The sequence below is a fragment of the Panthera onca genome, chromosome B3 (assembly GCF_046562875.1).
Source record: "Panthera onca isolate mPanOnc1 chromosome B3, mPanOnc1 haplotype 2, whole genome shotgun sequence".
NCBI classification, from domain to species: Eukaryota; Metazoa; Chordata; class Mammalia; order Carnivora; family Felidae; genus Panthera; species Panthera onca.
Genome location: NC_138344.1, coordinates 128,294,744 through 128,317,103, shown reverse-complemented (window position 1 = coordinate 128,317,103; position 22,360 = coordinate 128,294,744).

Genomic DNA, 22,360 nt, shown 5'->3' with positions numbered 1-22,360 from the left:
TTTCTTAGTAATTGATGAATATGACTATCATCACATGTATAATTACAGTGAGATACAGGTCTTTCCACACTATACAAAGTTGTGTATTAAGCTGACAGTCTCTGTTCTTTATTTTTCACAGCAATCCTTATATGACTCTTTTTTGCTGTTGAATTGAGAATATACATTGTTATAGAAATAACTAAATAAAACCAAGAAGATAGAATCATTCTTTATTTTTAATTTTTTAAAATGTTTATTCATTTTTGAGAGACAGAGACAGAGTGCAAGCAGGGGTTGGGCAGAGAGAGAGAGGGAGACACAGAATCTAAGGCAGGCTCCAGGCTCCCAGCTGTCAGCACAGACACCAACGTAGGGCTCAAACTTCGAACCCTGGGATCATGACCCGAACCAAGGTTGGACGCTTAACCAACTGAGCCACCCAGGCGCTCTGCAAATAGAATCATTCTTAAAAAAAAATTTTAAAAAAATGAACCCACGTCTCTCTAATGCTTTGCATTGCCCATATCTAACTTTTACATCTATATAGTAGTAACATCTATGGTGTTAGGTGTTTCCTCTTTAGAATCTCATCCAAGAAGTGGTGTTGAAAGGTTGGCCTCGGGTGATTCAAGGGATGAAATGAGACTTGATCTACACATTCATTTCAGTAACCTCAATCATTTGAAAAGGTGTGTAAATTCACATGCGTGGGATTGGTGATCAGAAGTCTGCCCTTATATGTGTTGGTCAATACTTTGTCTTATACAGTCTCACCAAGCTGCTTTCACATCATTTTTTTTTAATGTTTATTTTTGAGAGAGAGAAAGAATGAGAAAGAGACAGAGTGCAAGTGGGGGAGGGGCAGAGAGAGAATGGGAGACACAGAATCTGAAACAGGCTCCAGGCTCTGAGCTGTCAGCACAGAGCGCAAGGCGGGGCTTGAATTCATGAACCACGAGATCATGACCTGAGCTGAAGTCAGATGCTTAATTGACTGAGCCACCCAGGTGCCTCTCACATCATTATTAAAACATGGAGGAAATGAGATTATTAATTAGTATTTTGTCTCCTCCTGCAAAGTTGGAAGTGTACCTTACATAAATAGTTTTCATTGCTTTTGGAAGAATAATAGTTTTTCCTAATTTATGTTTATGTTAAAATAAATTTGGGAAAGACATTATGCTTGCAAATATTCATCAGTCTGTAGCAAAGTAAGTGGAATCCACTTGTCACAGCTTGTCTGAAATATAATTGGATGAGATCCTATAGCAAGAATGAAATTCATCAAGTCACCACTGGAGAAGTCTATTTGTTTCATGATATCATTGCCTGATCAAACCCATTTGGATCTAAAATTTTCTAATTCTGAGGACTGACATGATGACAGGAAACGATGGTAAAAGGCCCCAAGACGCTTTATGCTCTTTCGTGCAATTACAGGCAGTTTTCTAAGAATATTCAAAGGGATTACTTACAATTATAGTTCATTATGATATCACAGATTTTTCCCCCAGAGTGGATAGGAAAAATTTATGGCATTCTTATTGTGGAGATATTAATACCAAGTGTCTTTGCAAGAACAAATTACAAAAACATCGAAGGCAGCATAAAGCCAAATATATTAGATTTATTATTTCCTTGTATTCAGGGAGGGATTATTATGAAACTAAAATTACATGTATGTAAATTGAACAACTCAGATCCTGCCACGATAACACACACCCAATCAATCAAAAACATTTTCTTCTGTGCAAATGAATGCACACGTTATATATTACTTCATATGATTTTTAAATCAACCATATGAGGTGGCAAGAGCTGGTATTTTATTTGATAAAGCTGATTCTCAGTCTTTGTAAGTTATTTGCTTATGGTCAGTAGAAGTAAAGTCAGATTTTCTAACTATAAATTCAATTTTTTTTTTACTTTAATAAGCCCTAGGGAAGTAACATTTTTTTGAAAGTCATTCTTAGCTTTTAAAATTGTTTACAGTGTTTAATTTTTTCTAAGAGAGAGAGACACACAGACAGACAGACTGAGTGTAAGTGGAGGAGGGGCAGAGAGAGAATCAGACACAGAATCCGAAGCAGGCTCCAGGCTCTGAGCTCTCAGCATAGAGCCAGATGTGGAACTCTAACTCACAAACCATGAGATCAACACCTGAGCCAAAGTCAGAGGCTTAACCAACTGAGCCACCCACGCGTCCCTTGAAAGTCATTCTTATAGCAGAATGCCCTTTAATGTTCTGCACATAGGGATTACTGCATGTTCATAGTGATTGGATTTCATATATAGTTTTATAAAAATTGAATGTCTCATCATTACTTACAGTAAATCATGGGAAACTCATATACAACTTGTCAAGAAAGAAAAGACACATCATCTTATTTTAATTCAATTTTATCTAAAATTAGATATGGATAGACTAAATATTGAGCATTTTGTGTTCAATCAAAAACATTTGGTTGCAAGTAACAAACTGATTCAGGTGGCTTATGCTAAAAAGGAAAAAAAACATATTAGAACATACGGTCTGGGTCTTTTTTTATTTTTACACAACCTTAGGACAGGAAATATAAACTTAAATTTGAGGCAAAACTCACAGCTCTGATCATCTTTTTGTGTCAGCTCTGCTTCCCCTTTCGATGACCACTTTTTTTCCCGTTTCTGTGGATGTGACTACAGGAAAGCCCTTGATATTAAGCAACCAGAAAGGCCTGACTAACATTCCTGAACCCCACTGAAAGCATATGTGAATGGGAAAATATGATTGGCCAAACTCAGTAGTGTTTCCCTTTCCCTGAAAAGGAAAGTTCAAGGTAAGACATTGGCAACGTGATGACCGGCTCTTGTTCCTATGGTGTGGAGCAGGGAGAAGCTTACCACAAGTGTTTTTGGAATAGGTAGCCTCCCCAAAATACCTATTACTACATAATATTCTATGAATTGCAAAATTGCTCTGGGTCAATTTTCCCTTCTTCTTTCAAGGAATGAATATATATGTATATTTATATAATAATTACATATTACATATATAATAATTATATAATTATATATTAAATAATTAATTATTATTAATTTAATCAATTAATTAAATTAGTAATTATATAATTATATATATATGTGTGTGTGTGTGTATATATATATATATGTATATGTCACCCAAGTTTACATTTGAATACCATCAAAAAGGGGAACTTTTCTTTCTGTTTTCTTTATTTTATTTCTTGTTTTACATTTCACTTGAGAATACTAACTCATACCACATTTTATTTATTTATTTATTTATTTTTACATTTTACTTATTTTTGAGAAAGAAAGAGACAGAGCACAAGTAGGAGAGGGGCAGCGAGAGAAGGAGACACAGAATCCGAAGCAGGCTCCAGGCTCTGAGCTGTCAGCACAGAGCCTGACATGCGGCTGGAACTCACAAACCGTGAGATCTTGACCTCAGCCGAAGTCGGACGCTTAACCGCGCCCCTAATTCATTCCACATTTTAAAAATTTTATAGAAGTCAGGGCATCAGGGGCATCTGGGTGGCTCGGTCGATTAAGTGCCTGACTGTTGATCTCAGCACAAGTCATGATCTCATGGTTGTGAGGTGAAGCCTCCCATCAGGTTCCCAGTGTAAATCCTGCTCCGGATTCTCTCTCTTCTTCTCTCCCTGTGTCCTTCTCCTGCTTGTGTGTGCGCTCTGTCTCTCTCCCTCAAAAGAAATAAATAAACGTTTAAAACGATTGGATAGAAGTAAGTCACTGTTTGGATCAAGTTAGTAAAAAACGCTTTTTAAGTCATGTGCGAGGTGCTATGTAAGGACTTTTAGGTAATAAAAACTGAATCAGGTGAGGCTTCTTTACTCTCTAAAGATTTGTTCATTCTAAGTGTAGTGATCTTACAAACATACTGGGCGTGATCAGTTCAATACTCATTGTTGTCATTTATAATAATAAAATACCCTGAGGGCGGTAAATCATTTATACCCAGAGACCTCCAGTTAGCTATCTAACATCTAGTCTCCCCATCTTTAGGAACAGACTTTTATGCTAATGAAGGTGACAAAAAGCCTAGCTGAAATGCTATTTCCTGCGCCTTCCTTGCCGGTAGGAGTAGTCCGTGACACGTGAGCACAAGCATGGGTGGGACTTCTGGTCTCACTGAGGTTTCCATTTTGGCCATGACTAGCTGATAATGGACTTGCCCTCCTGCTACTCCAAACTGTAAAACTCACTCTACCTCAAACCAATGCATAAAAAATGTGTCAGACAGTTTTTCTGATGCATTGAACAGCAAATAGAGTAGCACTGTTACCCTTGAGAGAAAGGGATGCGGGAGATGCCTACCACATTCTCTAGAATAAGAGACACACCCTGGAACTAAGGACAAGAGTTAGAGATAGAGGAGACCAGCCCCTCTAAAGAATAAAGGACCAAAGGGTCTCTCAGTAATTTATCTGCCTACCAAGACAAAATGTAACACCTTTTTAAGATTAGCATCACAATCCAAATGCCTACAATATCCAGTATGAAATGAAAAGTTCCTAGTCAGATGAGGAAGCAGGAAAATCTGTTCCATACTGGAAATGGAAAATTGGTGAAATAGAAAAAATACGTGATTGGGGAAAGTAACTTTGCTATGACAGGTTAATGGAATTATTAAGCCCCAGCAAGATAGATAGGAGACTGACCAAGAGGGAGCACAAGAGAAAGTGAGACGGAAGGGAAGAGATTACTACAGATTCTTCATATATTAAAATGGCAATAAAATACTATAAACAACATTATGGCAATCAACCCGCCAGCATGGATTAAATGAGCAAACACTTAAAAATTAAAACTTACTCAATTGATAAAGACAAAAAAAAAAAAAAGAAAAAGAAAATCTAAATACCTTTGTAGCTATTAAATAAATTGAGTTTGTAATAAAAACCTTCCACAAAAATCTCCAGGCCCAGATGTCTTCAATAGTGAATTCTATAAAACATTTAAAGGAAAGCAATACCAATCTTACAGAAACTCTTTCAATTATGGAGGGAGAAAATATATCTCTAACATTTAAGAAAAAAAAAAAAGAAAAGGAGAAAGAAAACTAAAAGACTAACATCCCTACATGGATTTGACAAAATGTATGCAAGATTTCTGTACCCTGAAAAGCTAGATATATTACCAAGAGGACTTCAAAACAATTTAAAAAATGGAGAGATATGCCATGTTTGTGGGTTGGAAAATCCATTATGGTAACAGGTCAGAACTCTTCAAATTGATATCTAGATCCAAATAAATTTCAATCAAAATCTCAATAGGCCAGTTTATTTTTTTATAAAACTTGACAAATTAATCTTAAAACAGGGAAATGAAAAGACCTAGAGCTTGTAACAGAAAACATAGGAGAATGATTTTGCAAATGTGTGGCAAGCGAAGATGGTTTAACAACAAACATACTAGCCTCACAAAAAATAGCATGAACTTCACTAAAATTATAAGACATCATTAAGGAAATGAACAAAGAAGCCAAGGACTTGAGAAAACATTTGAAATGCTCATATCTAACAAAGGAACAATACATAAATAGCTAAAAAAAAAAACCATAAGTAAATATACAAGTAGTTCATTTTTAAAGATAGTCAAAAGACTGAACCACACTTAATAGAAAGTGTACAGATAGCCAATAATCATGAAATATATTAACTATCACTCATCATGAGAGAAACGAGAATTAAAATCACATTGCGATACACTAGAAAGAGTAAAATTTTAAAACCTACCAACTAAACATTAGCAAAGATGTGAACCAAATGAAATATTATTGGTTGAAGTAAAAAATTGTGCTACCATTTTGGAAAACTCTGGAAGTTTTTATAAAGTTAAGCGTACTATGATTAGCAATTTCACTCTCAAAAGAAGGTTACCCAAATACTTAAATATTTGCCCAAATGTCCATAAAAGTATTTGTTCAAGAATGTTTGTAGCAACTCTCTTCATAATAGCCCCAAACTGGAAATAATCCAGATGTCCACTAGCAGAAGAAAAGATTAACATTTGCTATGTTTATATAGTGTGAAACTACTTAGCAATTTAGAAAGCAAAGAACTAATAATAAATGCAACATGAGCAAGTACCAAAAATATACTTGCTGTATGATTCAATTTATACAAAGCTCCAAAAAAAAAAAAAAAAAAAAAAAGGGAAAATGAACCTACATAGTAAGAAATAAGAAGTGTTGTCTAGGGCGCCTGGGTGGCTCAGTAGGTTAACCGTCCAACTTTGTGTCAGGTCATGATCTCGCGGTTGATGGGTTTGAGTCAGGCTCAGAGCCTGGAGCCTGCTTCAGATTCTGTCTCCCTATCTCTCTTCCCCTCCCCTGCTTGTGCTTGTGCGCTCTTTCTCTCTGAAACATAAAATAAATAAATATTAAAAAAAAAAAAAAAGAGGCGTGTTATCTATCTCAGGTAGGGATTGGTAGGAAGCAAGCATGAGGGAACTCTCTAGAGTGATACAAATAATCTATTTCCTGATTAAAGCCATGGTTTCATGTATGCAGGTTTCAAAACTCATCAAATTGCACATTTCATATTCATGCATTTCACTTTCTGTAAATTTTGCCTTTCGTTAAAAATGAATTAAGGGAGGGGCGCCTGGGTGGCGCAGTCGGTTAAGCGTCCGACTTCAGCCAGGTCACGATCTCACGGTCCGTGAGTTCGAGCCCCGCGTCGGGCTCTGGGCTGATGGCTCGGAGCCTGGAGCCTGTTTCCGATTCTGTGTCTCCCTCTCTCTCTGTCCCTCCCCCGTTCATGCTCTGTCTCTCTCTGTCCCAAAAATTAAAAAAAAAAAAAAAATAAAAAAAAATAAACGTTGAAAAAAAAAATGAATTAAGGGAGGGTGGCGCCTGATGGCTCAGTCGGTCAAGCATCCGACTCTTGGTTTGGCTCAGGTCATGATCTCACCGTTTGTGGGTTTCAGCCCTGCATCAGTGCAGAGCCTGTTTGGGATTCTCTCTCTCCCTCTCTCTCTGCCCTTCCTCTGCTCTCTCTCAGATGAATAAAACACTTTAGAAAAAAAATTTAAAAAACAGAGTAGCCGACACAATCTCCACTCCAGCACATTTCTCCTTTTCTTTCCTAGATTGTAGAGCTGGCAGCAGGACCTTCAGCAAGTTATCTTGAACCTTGAGGTGATGTTGAATATGTGAATCACTGGCTAAAGATGATTTAACAGAAAACGCAAGAGTCTATATCTCTAACAACCACACTCTGATATTCTGGATGGATTGCTTATTCCAAAGTATTATTTGTTATTTGAATTTTTTGTTACGTGCGGCTGGACGTAATCTTAAGTAATATTAGATAAACAAGTGGTGTTGTGTGTGTGTGTGTGTACTAGTTAAAAGAGATGTAATCTCAAACATCAATCATAATATATCTGCTCCTAGACCAGACAGAACTGTGTGTGAGTTCATCTAATTTATCCCCTTTTGAGGAAAAATGCATATCGAATGTGGCAAAATGCCAACCTGTTCTTAAAACTTCTATAAAAAATGATAACTCAATCAATCAGTTATGCATCTTAATGTCTTCTTTTTAAATAAACTATTTATTTATTTTTTTTATTAATTTATTTTAGAAAGAGCCCTTGTGCAAGCAGAGGGGGCGGGCAGAGCGGGCAAGAGAGACTCTTAAGTGGGCTCTGCACTAAGTGTGGAGACTGCTGGGAGTCTTCATCCCCCAACCTTGGGATCATGACCTGAGTCAAAATCGAGTCAGCCACTCAATCGACTGAGCCACCCAGCACCCCTCAATATCTTCTCTTAGAATATTCCAAATGCCACTTGCTGTAACTCAAGGTCATTTTTTCAGGGGATGGGACATACAATTCTTGGTGGAAATACAGAACTTACCTGAGTTCATGTTTAGTATGGAAGTTTTGAATGACGTCTCAATTCTGGAGGAAAACATTGAGAAAAATTGAGTGTGTTTATGAACTATTTCCTTCCCTCCCTTCCCATTGTCCTCTCTCCTCCCCTTCCTGCTCTGCCCCATTCTCTTTTTACCTTACTTTTCTTTCTTTTTGTCTATTTCTCTTTATTTTACTTTATTTTCATTTATTTCTCTTTAATTTCTCTTCATTTATTTCTTTCTGTCATGGCTGTTTTGTAGTAATATTCATTTTACTGTGATACTAAGTGGCCCATTGTAAGTAGGTGATTTACCATCAATGTTGCGGGAACAGTGAGTTCCATTCCTCTGTACGTCTGTTATGTCAGGGTCCCCAGGCAGCACCAGCTAGCAAACCCCCATCTCCGAGACTGCACTGATGCACAGCCACTGTCCATATGTGGGGTCACACGTGTTAGTAGTGCAAGTTTAGGAAATATTATTTGAACTTTAGTCTAATACGATCTGCTTAATATTACTTATGTTGAACTCCATTTGAATCCTGGAAGTAAACACTACGGAGATATTACAGTTTGCTTTTGGGATTTCTGGGGAATCGTGTGAGGAATTGGTGTTTGTGATTATGGTTTAGGATTTAATACCATTGCTTACAGAGGAAAAACTGCTCAAAAAACTTCACTCTTCGTATTTGATATTATTCGTGTGAATATATTCATGGATCATTCTGTTTATGTTGCTTGAACACCAGTTGTGTGCCAAGACCTGGGTTTATGGCAGAGAAAGTTCTTCAACTATTGAAATCTCTCATTGTCCCTGGACCTGATAGTTTTAAGGAAATGGGAGCAGTAAATGTGTGGTGTTCCCTTGAGGGTGATGGGAATCTCGTTATAATAATGGGAGACTTTTTTTGAGAGAGAGAGAGAGAGAGAGAGAGAGAGTGTGCACAAGAGCATGGGAGGCATAGAGGGAGAGAAAGACTCTCTCTCCATGGATGTCCACACAGGGGTCAACATGGGGCTCTATCTAATGACAGGTGAGATCACCACCTGAGCCGAAATCAAGAGTCTGACACTTGACCGACTGAGTCACTCAGGTGACTCTAGACTATCTCTTAAAAATGTTTACCTATAGTATCAGTATATTGTATCAAACACAGAACAAAAGTTTTGCAGTGTGGTTATGGTTATGGCAAATATTAAAAACATTTGAAGAATTACGGCTTTTTTGAAATTAATAATACATTTGTTCCAGTAAGTAACTTCTATGTACTGAGTCCTTAATTTAATTTGAATTTTTGTTTATGAAATTGAACCCATGAGTCAAGTAGAAACTTGTTCAAAAAGATTGAATAGTGATTTCTTGTGCTAAAGTTATCTTCATTTCTTAATCCGAGTAGCTCTAAGAGATTGTAAAAATAGTGAAATCTCCTTAAAACTGTGAATAAAAGATAAGGATGTTTCAAATGACAGCATAAAAGTTTCCATTAATACTTTGTATTTTGCTCATTAATGTAACAACACATTTCACATCCATTTTTGTGAGACTTTAAAAAGAAAATTTAAATTAGTTAATGTAATGATTTTATCCACTCATTCATTAAGTATATTCGGAGTGTTACTATTAATGCAAAATAACTATTAGGAGGAATATATTAAAGGAAAATATGTGTGAAGAAATTACAAAAAGCCACCCAAATGTTCCGAATAAATTCAAATTGTGGAGTAAATTTAAATGACAACCCCGAGTGTGGGGAGAACTGCCAGATTTAATCTTGGATCTCTGTTGACTTTTCAGTGCCAGTGGAAACTAGAGAGCCATTAGAAAAGTAAAAGGATGCAAGTATATTAGTTATATCAGAGAAACTAGTTAGATGTTACAATATGTACTGGAGACCTTGAGATTAATTTCCTGAGAGATATTATGAAGATATATTTTATAAGACCATTTCTAAATACTTAACAAAAGAAGCTATAGACATTGGGAACCAGCAAGGGTTTACTAGGAATAACATATCCCAGACTAAATTCATTGCTTTTTTAAAGTGTGTTAAAACTTTACAGGGAATCCTACAGTCATAAAGTAACTTTTTTGAAAAATAAAATCATTTACTATTTTTCACAGACTAATCTTATGGATGTGCGAGAGGTGACTGTGTAACAGAACAGCTAGAGAAATGTTTATTTTGAGCAGACAGTTCAAATAGTGCCGATTAAGTGGTCAATATCAATTTTAAGGGAAAGTTCATTATATCATAAGTCTCTTTCATCAGACCAGTCCTGACCCTACTTATACTCTTGCCATTTACTTTAATGAGAATTCATAAAACTGTGTCAATGTCATGAACCTCAAGATGAAAGGTTGGTACATTTGTGATATACTCACTATATACATAGTAAGTATATTTTCAATATACACATATTATACATAAAAATAAATACAAATAAAGTTGATAAAGCCCAGTGAGTAACTCACCAGCTACAGGATAGAATAATGTCTAAAGAGGGAGTGTAGCTTTTCTCTGATGGCATACTCCATTTGAATTCGAATCATTGGGATCATGTGTCCTAAAGGCTGCCATAAAACTGGAGTGGACTCATATAATGCAGCTTATATGACAAGGTGGCTGGTCATCTGCGTATCTTCTCTGTTGGTCAGCTCATCCTATAAATATTCAGGATCTACAAACTTAATATTATATTTTAAAAATTCAGGAAATATTATCTGACAAGGAATGGCAGAAATAGATGAAAGAAAAACAAACCAAAAAACAAAAAACAAACAAAAAACCCAGCTGTATCACACCAAGAAAATGAAAACAAAAAGAGGCATGTTTGCCATAAAAAATAGTTGTGAGATTTGAGGAGTTATAGATACCAGTCTTTTCTAGTTTAAGTGCTGTAATATAAAATGAATTAGTGTGTACCCCATATAGAATCAGTGGACAGGGAAAAATGGATATAAGAAAATTATTGAAGGGGCACCTGGGAGGCTCAGTTGGTTAAGCATCCAACTTAGGCTCAGGTTATGATCCCACAGTTCATGGGTTCGAGCCCGGTGTCGGGCTCTGTGCTGACAGCTCAGAGCCTGAAGCCTGTTTCAGATTCTGTGCCTCTTTCTCTCACTGCCCCACCCCCACTTGTGTTCTTTCTCTCTCTGTCTCAAAAAGTAAATAAACATCAAAGAAAAGAAAGTTATTGGATATAACAATGATGACCATAAAATCAGGACCTTAAAACAAATAGAGCCAATCAAAATTATATACATTATTTCATGTGGGAAAGTTCCTTGATCTTGAATAGGTTCGTGTAATTCAGCTTAGAGATTTTATTCCATTCATTTATTTGTTTAATTATTCATTTACTTCTTCCATGACTGTATTTTCAGCATTTTCTCGATGAGGCACTGTGCTAGGTTGTGGAGATACACAGATTCACCTAATATAAACATAAATGTCTTCCCTTAAGTCTGTACTTAAGTACTTAAGTTAAGTACTTAAGTTAGTCATTTATTGTTGTGTAACGAATTATTCTAACATTAATGATTTAAAATAGCCATCATTTATTATCTGACACGGTTTCAGGGGGTCAGGGATTCAGACAGGGCACAGTGGAGATGGTTTTCTGTGTTCCAAAATGTCTGGGGTTTCATCTGGTGGACCGGAAACCAAAGGCTCCGTATTACACAATGTACTCTATTAGCTAGGGCAGTCGCAAACACCTGCTAAAATTCTGGGTGAGCAGTCGGTTACACTGCATATGCAGCTGTATGTATACATCACGGTAGACTTTAAAAGTTAGGTTTTTTTAATGATATCTATTTTCCTTAATTTAAGAAAAAAATCACTTTCACCGAAGAAATATTTACCCAGGTAACAGTCACCAGCACTCTCCAAGGTGTGAACATATAAAAGAAGTCAACTTTGGTCCGAATCATTGAGGACTTTATTCTGTAGAAGAACAAATACACAATAAAAAAATACCTATAGTTATGCTAATTACACATATAACTATAACTATAGAAATATACTAGTTATAGTACGATATCACCGCTGACATTTTATGTGTATTAATAATGTGTATTAATAAAATGAAACCAGGAGACAAAATAAAGAGAGACATACAATGATTTACTAATCAGAACTTCTGCAACATGTTTGACCAAGTCATAACTCTTTTTTCTGCAGAGTATCTTATCCCCAATATGAACCTAGAGTGCATTGGTATAATGTAATTTATATATATTCATGGGTAGAGTTCTTGACAGCCTGTTTATGTCATGAGACTATGTTTCTTTACCAATAGCTGACTGGACTAGAGACAGAACCTTGGGAGATAATAGAAAGTGTATATATTGTTTTCTGCCTCCAGTTCCCGGCAGAGTTCCTAAAACCTTTGTAATTTTCTAGGTGATAACAGCGTGGGGTCATCTCTTGCTTTAATATTTGTTCTTTGACTTTGTCTCTGACACAGGTGTCCTGAAACCTTTATAATTTCTTAAGAGATAAGAACACTAGGAACATCTTTTGTTCTCATGAGGCAACTCTAGGTACGCTCCTAGATAAGGACTGGTCCCTGGAAAGACCGAGCCATGATTAGAAAGTTGGAATTTTCAGCCCCATCACCCACCTCTTGAGAGAGGTGTAATTGATCCTCACATATAAAATCCCAATTGTAGGGCATTCAGAGAGCTTTCAGGTAGGCAAATACATCCACTTTGGGAGGGTGATGCAGCCCAACTCCATGGGGACAGAAGCTCCTGTGCTCAGGATACTCCCAGATCTTGCCTTAAGTATCCCTTCATCTGGCTGTTTTATCTGTCTCCTTTATCATACCCTTTAATAAACTGGTAAACCTCAATAAGTTTTTCCCAAGTTCCATGAGCCTCTCTAGCAAATTAATCCAAATTTAGGAGGGGGTCATGTAACCTCTGCTTTATAGTCAAATCAGACAGAAGTTGTGGGTAACCTGGGACCTACCACTGTGATTGGCATCTGAAGTAGGGGTAGTCTCCTAAACCCGAGCCCTTCACCTGTGGGACCTGACACCTTCTCCAAGTAGATGGTGTCAGAATTGAGTTAAACTGTAGAACATCCGGCTGGCGTTAAGGAAAATTACTTGGTGTGGAGAAAAAACCCTTCACGCTGGGTGACCAGAAGTGTCAGAAATGAAGCGTTCTGTGTGAGTCGTAAAGGAGAAACATGGGCAGGAACAACTGGGTCTTTCCCTACTCAGGAAGAGACGAGGTTGTTTTCCTGTTAAATCTTTGACCAAGGAAGAAAAATAATTGGTTGCTCCAGTAGTCAGTCAGATTGTTTCCATTTATGAGAATTTGTGCATAAAGACAGAAGGAATTGCAAGATGAGGCAAGGTCCTAGGGGAAAACATCAACAGATTTTTGCTGTGGATGCACGGAGAGCTTCCATGCTTTCCATCTTTCCTGAAACCTGAGTGTCCTCATTTTCCTTTTCCTTGTTGAAACCTTGTTTTTGGATGTGTGTAGTATGGTTTAGTGTGTGTGTGTGTGTGTGTGTGTGTGTGTGTGTGTGCACGTATGTGTTTGCCTTAGTCAGGTCTGTGTTTCATAAGAAAAAAAAAAAATTCTTGTCTTTGACCATCATTAACAAAAGTCCCTCTAGACCTTTTTTTTTATCTGTCATAAGTTCTTTGGTGCTAAATTTAAGCCAAATACTAATGTTTTTAAAATGTTAATGTATTAATCCATATTTATTTATTATTAATATTTCAATAATAAAAGTTTCTGATTTAATATGTTTTAAAAGAGTTGCTCACATAATTAATTTTTTAAATAGAAAACGGTTTGTTTTACCCCTTTGCAGATGTATAGAACCATGGTTATTCCACAAAGTTAAGTAGACTTGCCTTTGACATTTCTAAAAATAAATCATTATTGGTAGACTAAAAAGTAGGCTAAATTTCTGTGGATATAATTTTATGCAATCTATTGAGTTTGTTCAAAAATTTTTATCCATCATTTTTAAAACTTTTTTAAATGTTTATTTATTTTTGAGACAGAGAAAGTGTGCTCAGGGGAGAGGCAGAGAGGGAAGGAGATAGAGAATCCCAAACAGGCTCTGCACTATCAACACAGAGCCTGATGGGGGGCTTGAACCCATGGACTGTGAAATCATGAACTGAGCCAAAGTCAAGAGTCAGATACTTAAAAGACTGAGCCACCCAGGTGGCTTATCCGTCTTTTCTTATCCGTCATTTTCTTAAGTTGTGGTTGAGAAAAGATAAGGCAGAGAGTAAAGTGACTTATTATTCAGCCTGTTACTTATGGTTTAAACATTTAAGGCTTGATCCTTTTAAAACTTATAATTTTGAGTGTCCAATGCTGATTCTTGCAAATTACAGAGATTTCTTTCAAGGATAATATCTTGGCTTTGAGTATTTTAGAACATAGACCTAAAAGTATCATGGGTTTTCGTTGTGTTTCTTTCATCCTCTTAAAAGAATTTCCAAAGAGGAAGTTCACTTGAGTATGAATAGAGTAGGCAACAAGGAAATACTGGAGGAAAACCTGGTCACTTTGAAATTTTGATTTACTACAAAAATATGTATCTACACATGGCCTATTTTCTTTAAAAATTCATTCCTTTTTCCCCTCTGTCTGTGAAACTTATTAACAATTATCTATACTGTGTCATGAATTCATTCAGATTTTGTCTACAGGATGGAGGAAAAGACCCATTAACACTCACCCATGATATTATGTTTCTTTTGCCTTGTAACTGCGGCAGATACTCAATTAGACAAATTAAATTTCTTGACCTAACATTCAAAGTTCCTACTAATACAGTGTGACCCCAAATGTCTACTACCTGCAGTAATTAATGATTGAGCTATGGCATAAACTTGAATCAAGCGTTTTGAAAGACTGGTGAGTAATACAGCTAATGAATGAGCCCAATTGACTATATTACAACCACACCTCAAGGAAGTATTGCTATTTCTTGGTTATTGCAGCTAATGTGGTAGTTTGTATAACGTAAGAAAACAAAGCATTGTTTTTGTTGAGAATATCTCCCAAGAGAAAGCCATCGGTAGTGCTCATTAAAGAAATAAAGAACAAGTAAAGATGTGAAAGAAAATGATAATTCTTAGTAAAAACATGGAAGATTTTGTATCAAGAGTATTCCCTTGTTCTTGGGTGCCTGGCTCAGTCAGTTAAGCGTCTGAATTCGCCTCAGGTCATGATCTCACTGTTAACAGGTTCGAGCCCAGTGTCAGGCTCTGTGCTGACAGAGTATAGACATGTAATAAGCAAAATCCAAATCATGGAAAAATCACCTAGATAAACAATCTGGTGAATCAACGTTTTTTTAATGTGGACTGACCTCCAGACATAGGTAACAAACAGCAAACTAGTATTTACTATACATCTCAGTTTAAATCTTCTCGATTTGATTAAGCATTAGAACACAGCCTAGAATTGTATTTTGTAGTATGGAATGCTTTAGAAGTCATAAAAAAGGATACCCTTGGGTAAAACTTAGATGTTATTATCCCTTGACCAATACTATTAAAAGATAGTTTTGTTTTGTGTGTGTGTGGTAAACTGTTTAACAGTGCCAGGGGATAAGCCCAGATAGCACTGAATTCCACATTCTTTTGTGATTGCTACAAAATAATTTCTCACTAACCCTGAGTCAGTACACTTTATTTTTTTAATTGTGCAATCTAAGAAGGAATGCAAAATTTGTATCCTAATTAAATATAAAAACTAAATTGTTTCACTTTTTAGAATTGTTCTTAAATGTTCTAGCAAATGCTATGAGAGCCCTCTCCTCTCCCATGCTCTTCAGTCTAACCTGGGCTTGACCTACAGAGTTCCCAAATATGTCCATAGCTTCCTGTGCCTCTCTGAATGAAATGCTAAGAATGTTCTCTGACCTGTCTAGCCTGAAAGTCCCATTGCGAGGGGCAGTCAGAACGTCCAAGGTGCTAATACCTCAGAAGCAATCCTTAACCAGCGACAAATGGGAGGATAAATTCCCAAGCTTTCTTGCCTCTCAGTGGGTAACCTATGCATTAATTCTCCTTTCATTGGTTTCCTTCCATTCCTTGTGAAAACCAGAACTACCACTCCCAATGATTATGCAAGAGTGAAAACTTAAAAATCTCCCTTATCAGTTATGCAATTACACCACAGAATGTCTTCTGACTTGCACACACATACTTGTTTGCTTAGATCTTTCTGCCTGGCTTGCACCAGACAGTTGTCTTAAGAAATGAATCAATATAAAGACTTGTCACCTTCTGCTGTCCCACCCTAAGGACTTTTGAGTCCAATCCATAAGTCCAATCCAAGCCATAAATATTGTACCCTCATCTTCCTAATTACACACCATTCAAAATGGTCTGTGCAGTGTTCTTTCTTGGGTGCTAGTAAATAATTAAAACTCTGTTTGTTTATACTGTAACGGGGTTATTTACCTAAAGAGAAGGTGTCCTCTATGCTTATCTCAATTCTTCACCCAAAATCTTGCCTCAGTGTCTCCTTTTGTGAGAATTGAAATGAAGATAAATATGATGAAAATATATTAATAATTCTATTTCAATTACTATTATACACCATATCAACATAAACTAGAAGAGCAAGAATAACAAAACTTATGTGTGATCACCTTGAACTAGCTCAAGTCACTTTCTTTGTTCAGGTGAACTAACTGAAGCTCATAGGCTTTAAATCTCATGCATGAGATCACAAAGCCAAATGCTGACAGAGAAGGTCTAACTCTCTTCCTTGACACTGTGTCACTGGTCTCGTTTAGTGGTCATAGGATACACTCATTATTGACCTAGCTTATGATAAAATAAATCTTTGCAATCACTTACCAGGGTTTGCTTAAAAATCCATGACTTCATAATAGAGAGATTTTTTCTTGAATGTAAAGAATCTTGATGTGTATCACTGTCATTGACTGAACTGTGTTTGTGTCCTCTCAAAATTCATATGTTGAAGCCCTAACTCCCAATGTGATTGTATCTAGAAGGAGTATTCAGATGGTAGTTAAGGTTAAATGAGGTCATAAGAGTAGGGGTCTAATCCAGTGGGATTGTGGTCTTATAAGAAGAGAAAGAGATTTCTCTCTCTCTCTTTCTCTCTGTCTTTGATTTTCTTGTCTGTCTTCTCTCTCTCTGTCTTCCTTCACCAAGTAAAATCACAGTGAAAAGGCAGCCATCTGGAGGCCGGGAAGAAAGCCCCCACCAAGAACATACCACACTGGCACACTGATCTCAGACTTCTAACTGTGAAATAAGAAATTTATATTGTTTTAGCCACTTGGCCTATGGTATCTTATTACGGCAGCCTGAGCTAACTAATACCTTTCTAGGCCTAGCTTATAAAAAAACATACCATGCACAATTTTCCATGTTCTTTTCTTGGAAACTGTGTGTTAGAACCCTGGCATCACCACCTGAAGGATAATCATGTCTTCATCATAAACACCTGTTCTTAAAATCTATGGGTTAAATTAATTTTTATTTATCAAGCCACTTAAACTGTGGGGTGTATCTATTAGAGTTGCCAGGGTTACCTTATAAACAGGAATGAATCCCTTGCAGTAGTATGCTGCTGTCATAATGAACAGGAGAAATGCTGTCACTGTTTCTAGTCTATTAGTGGTCAAGTGGCAGAGAGTGAAATGTTGATTTAGAGGCTGGAAAGTAGACAGCCATATCATACGGTGACAAAATAGTTGGGTCACTGACATGTACAGGGAAGATTATTTACCTACCAGTCAATGTTCTTAGGTACACAGTTGGAAAGCATCTTCGTGCTAATGTGTTTTCTATTTTACTATTTGTTTATAGCAAAGTATTATAAGAAAATGCTGAGCCAAGAAAGAATGGGTCAGTTTGCAAACAGAGGTAAGAATAGAGCCTAAACATTCAAAGGGTCAGAAAAGCTAATCGATTCTGGACCCCACACAGTAGGATAGCAAATTGAAAAAGAAAAGTGTTTGATTAAAACCCTCAAAAACTTCCATTTTTTGCCCCACAGAAAAACTCCAATATATCTCCCCACCCCCTATCAGAGCCGCCCAGCTACCTTCAGCTGTATTCACCTGAAAGAGATTCAGAGAGATAAGAACGTACAGAAATAAATGAGCCTTCAGAATAATGTATAGGAAAGAACTGGGGTACAGTCACTGCCATGAGGTATCAGGTGGAGGCAAATAAATGAAGAGTATGAATTTTTGAACCATATTTCTAAAAGGTCCCTGAACCTGCGTTAAAGAACTGAAAAAACTAGTAAATGTTTCATCATTAAAATCACTTTTGCGTGCCCAGACGCACAATGTCAGGAAGTGAGATGTGAAAGCTGTAGATTCCCCAAAGGGAATATACTTGCAAATAACCACTTCAGGTATGGGCCTGTGGAATAATAGAGGAAAGAATCTTCTGGAGAGTGAGCCACAGAAAACAATAGACAAAAGATTTCCTCCCAGAGAGCAGAATTAGCATCTAATCTGGACCTCCCCCCATTACCAGGGCCCAGAGACCTTGAGATGACCTTGTGATTATATATATATATATATATATATATATATATATATATATATATATACTTGAACCTGGATCTGGATCATGAAGAGTCACTTCAGGACTTGATAAAAGAGATATGAAGTCCTGGGATTGGAGCTAAATGGAATTTGATTTATCTCCCTTAGTTAAAGGAGTGGGTATATGCTGTGTAGGCAAAGGTTAAAAATATTTGGTACCCAAGAGGGCAGATGAGAGAGACTGGGTAAATATTCATCAAACTCATTTCGTCTTTCACCCAGGGACTGAGACAAATTACATTTTCCAGCTTTCCTTGCATTTAGTTTTGGCCATCTGAGTGGACTCTGGTCAGCAGAATGCAAGACAAGGCTTAGTATTAGGCCTGCCTCTCGGAGACTGAATGACATTTAATTTTATTATCTGTACTTTACCTTAATCCTTATCTACCCACCTGCTGTTACAGGAATAAAAACTCAAGATATAGTTACAACAAGTACTCAAAATAAAGTAAGGTGGGCTTTTTTTTTTTGCGTGTTTTAATTGTGGTATATGAATTTAACCCTATGACATCTGAAAATTATAAGATACTCTGCATTAAAGAGATCTTGTTTAACCAGGGACTTTTTTAAAAAACACTTAAACCTTGTTTTCATATAATACTTTTTAACATGTCAATGAACTGATGTCCTATAAAGATACAGTTCCAAAATGTGTCTCTGGGATAGGATAATCGTGTTTCAATTTGGAGAAGGTAATCTCTCCATCATTAGGAGAAGGTTCTGGGTTAGTGAGCATAGGTCTACTATTTCTCTCATGCTTTGTGCTCTCCCTTGTTGGTTTGTCTTCAGCCCCAGTTTTCTGATGCTCCATCAAGTGTTCTTCTAAGATGGAACCAAATTTTGCACTCCTAAAACTGGAAAGTTTCTGATTTGGTCACCCAAATCCCATCAGTCCTTTTCTGTCAGTGTTCAAATATGCTTCTATGTTCCTTGTATTGACTCTGATGAGATTCAGTGTTTGTCACTTGCAGACCATCTAATGCCAATGTCACATGAGTGTCCTCTCTTTGGGCATCCAAGAAGAGTTCCAAGCTACAGGTGAGGGAACATCCCATCCACTCCTCAAAGCATTTGGGGCAGGATTACACTGGAGAGATTCAGAGGAAATACCCAGAGTAGACCCAAATGTTTGTTTGTTTGTTTGTTTGTCTGTTTGAAAGGATGCCATTTCTAGGCAGGACAATGATCCCTTCTCCATAATTTCCAGTCTTCTCTGGGGAGTCATCTCTAGCACTTGCTTGAGATTATTGCTTAGTTTATCACACCTTCTGGTCACACAAATGGTGCCCCATAAAAAAAGTCCTTTTTTTTGTCCCTGCACATTCAGGATTACAAGGTGGCATGGGGCCTCCATATCAGAACCCTAACCTATCTCCTCAAGTCTCTTTCTCTATCTCTATTCCTTTTGATTACCTCTTTACAACTTCATCAACAAAGAGCTTAATGTTTCTTTTCCCTCGCACAAAATTGTTTGCTGCAGGAAGTTCATAAAGATCTTTAACACCTGTCAGAAAGAAATTCTAACACTTGTACCAAATACTTACATTATTGCTGAGTAATAATATTTCCCCCATAAAGGGTAATGACGAATAATGTTCTCTCCTATCTGGAGAGGAGGAGAAGAAACTAGAAGAAACACATTCATTTCCACCAGGTGGCCCATTCTCTGTTATGGGTTGAATTGTGTCTCCCACCAGATTCATATGTTGAAGTCTTAACCCCCAGGACCTCAGAAGGTGGCCTTATTTGGAGATAAGATCTTTACAAAGGCAATCAAATTAAAAAGGGTGAACCTTAATCTAATATGGCTGGTGTCTTTATAAAAGAAGGGAAATTGGAGACAGATATGTATACAGGAGGGACTCCCTGTAAAGATAAAGACAGAAATTGTGGTAATGTTTCACAAGGAAAGGAATGCCAGTGATGGAGAGCAAACAAGCCGAAGGTAGGGGAGAGGCTTGGAATAGATTCTGCCTTACAGACCACAGAAAGAATCAACCATGCCAATGACTTAATTTCAGACTTCTAGTATACAGAATCGTGAAGCAATTAAAGTCTGTTGCTTAAGACACCCAGGGTGTGGTTATTATGACAGTCCTAAGAAACAAATACATCCTGCCTCAAGGACAGACTGAGGAGCATCTTGTTAATGCAATATCATCAACCCACACAACAACACCCACTGGGTTCCCCTATCCTCCTATCCACCAACTCCTGCTGTCCGGAAGCCCTTGATCTGAAGTCTTATCCACACTTCTATCTGAGTTGATTAGTCCTTCCCTCATCGCTTCTTTTATCCTTCTCCTCCCTGACTATAGTTGTGGATGGCTGCAGGTGGGCCTGAGGGTGGGGGATGGGAGTAGGGGGTGAGGTGGGAATTTGAAGGGAAGGGCTCATAGTCTCCTGTCTGCAGAGAGATTATTCTCTTTTCTTTCAGCTTAGCTCCTAACGAACTAGCTCCAAGACCACAGTATTTCAGATAAAAAGAAGAGAATGAGTTTCTTAAATGTCCATTGGAAGCTTGTAGTATCGATCTTTAAGTAAAAGTAAGGATATAAGATAGAGATAGAGATAGAGACCTGGGCATCCATGAAATCCTGAGAGAGGATGAGAATTTATAGAATGTCTCTGTATTCAATAAGGAAGACAGCTGAGGACAGAACCCCATAAACCAACATTCAGAGTGCAGAAGGATAATAAAATACAAACACAAACTGACATTTATTATTCTCCTATTAAGTACTAGATACTATAAAGATAATAAGAGCTAACACATTCAATATTTTCTAGATGTCAGGCATCATTTGAAGTCCTTTGCAGATATTATCCAAAACTCTCAAAACTATAATTGGGCAAGTACTGTTATCCTCATGTATCTTAGGAAGAAACTAAGTGTCTGAGAGGTTACCAGGTAGGAAGTGGAGGGCAGGCATACAGAGAGAGGCCCTCTGGCTCTAGTGTATGTTCTTACTGAACACAGAACATTGCTTGTAAGTCATAGTTCTAACAATAACCAGCCATAGGTTGGGTGTATGTGAATTGACATCCGGGAATTCCACAAAACTCATAAATACTCTATGAGGTAGGTGCTGATAAATTGTTCCTGTTTTGCATACTAAAGCTCAGATACATTAAGTAAATTTTCCATGAGTACAAAAACAATAGCAGTGCTTGGAATGCACGTAAAAACGTGGAATCCAGGGACACCCGGGTGGCTCAGTAGGTTAAGCATCCGATTCTTGATTTCGGCTCAGGTCATGATCTCACTGTGTGTGAAATGGAGCCCCAGGTCGAACTCTACACTGAGAGCATAGAGCCTCCTTGGGATTCTTTCTCTCTCCTCTCTCCTCCCCTCTCTGCTCACATGCACATACGCTCTCTCTCTCTCTTTTTCAAAATAAATAAATTAATTTTTAAAAACACTAATGGAATCCAAATGAGGTCTGTAGTTGCGTTAACTGGACTGAATCAATGTCATTTTCCAGGTTTTGAGTTCTGTGTTATGGTTATGTAAGATGCTATCATGGGAGAAAGCCCAGTAAAAGGTTCATAGGACTTCTTTGTACTACTTTTACAACTCCTTGGAAGTCCTAAATTATATCAAAAATTAAAAAATCTAAATACAATTTTTAAAAAGCAGTGCTCAATTGAATCCCAGTTTCTTCTTGCTCTGAAGCACAGCTGCTTGTCCTAATAACGCATCCCCCCAGCCCCCAACAAGGTCACGTGTGGATAACGGAACAGGACAAAGTTGAGACAGGAAGAGGCAAAATACAAACACGTGCTATCCTGTATACAATATGTGACCTTCACTGCACTTTTTATTATTGATCTTTTAATGTTTATTTATTTTTGAGAGACAGAAAGAGAGAGAGTTGGGGTGGGACACGGAGAGACA